Genomic DNA, 1,383 nt, shown 5'->3' on the forward strand with positions numbered 1-1,383 from the left:
TGCCACATCATGAGCTTAGGTGTACCACCTCTCCAAGTAGGCATGCCATCTTGCCAAGTTAGACTTGCCACCTCAAATATATAATTGTGCCACTTCAAGAAAGGTGATTGGGTCATTTAGACAAGCAATGATGAGGTTGGTGCCTAGAAATAGAAGGACCCCCTCCTTTGTTCTCACCTTTGAGCCCTCTCCTTCCTCTCTTGTCTTACACACCGACTGTCACGCCTCGACCCACTCAAGATGCTCGACAACCCGCACTCGTTGTCATTCATTTCCTTTAGGTCATTCAATTGCAACATCTCAGCAGGCATCTTTGACCTAATCGCTTTATTCGATTAAATATGTAAGCGGAAACATAAACAATTCAACCAATCAACAAATAGGGATAGTTTTAACCACACTCATATATATACACATATGCATCCATAACGTCATTACAACATACCAGCTATTTTATTTATATCCAAACTTCAACGTCACTCATTATGCCATTTCATGTTCAATCAAAATGAGCAATCATTCACACTTCCAAAAGGTTTCAGGGTTAGCCTAGCTCCTCCATGCTACTAAGCAACTTGAAAAGGGCGGCATCCCCCACACGCCTAGTACGCGTCCAACTCAAAATATCATAGCTTGGGCTTGGCCAGTCATGATTAAGGCTTGAAAAGGTTAAACAACGAGGGGTGAGATAAACTCAATGACTGAACTCCTTAGACCACACGTAGGGAGTCATTCACCTCGGAAATGCCCTAAACATGCAAGTTATCTATCAACAGCAGATCAATAGCAAAGCAACATCTACTTCACCTTAACTATAACATAAACAGTTATTCCACTTCCTCAAAGCCATCAATATGAGCATATAAACAATTCTTGAAACACCTCCTACACTCAAGAGCCAAACATAAAAACATGCAATATAACATAGTCATGCAGCCATGCATGTAATAATCCAGACCTGTTCATATATTAATCTCATGTCACTCATGTGTAGACTACAATATTGCTTATCGCTTCTCAAAATATGCATTCATGCACTCATACACTTTTTACACAACCATATCCAGATTATTACGGCCACTACGAACCCAAGGCCAACTCGAAGATTCGCAGTCATCCGGCATAACCGGGCATTGTCCTACCCCATCAGGCACGGCATCATCCCGCATATGCATATGCTTCAAAACAGCATTCCAATAAGCAGCTTCGTTCCGAAATACATCCCCAAACAACATCCCATTGACTTAGGGGCATCCAAACTTAATTAGGCATCGTCCCATATATCATACGCATCAAGATGGAGCCATCACCCCACATAATCATACGCATCAGGGTATTTTAAGTGATCACATGAGCATACAATCACCCCACATAATCATACGC

This window comes from Eucalyptus grandis, chromosome 9, assembly GCF_016545825.1.
Source record: "Eucalyptus grandis isolate ANBG69807.140 chromosome 9, ASM1654582v1, whole genome shotgun sequence".
Classification (NCBI taxonomy): Eukaryota; Viridiplantae; Streptophyta; class Magnoliopsida; order Myrtales; family Myrtaceae; genus Eucalyptus; species Eucalyptus grandis.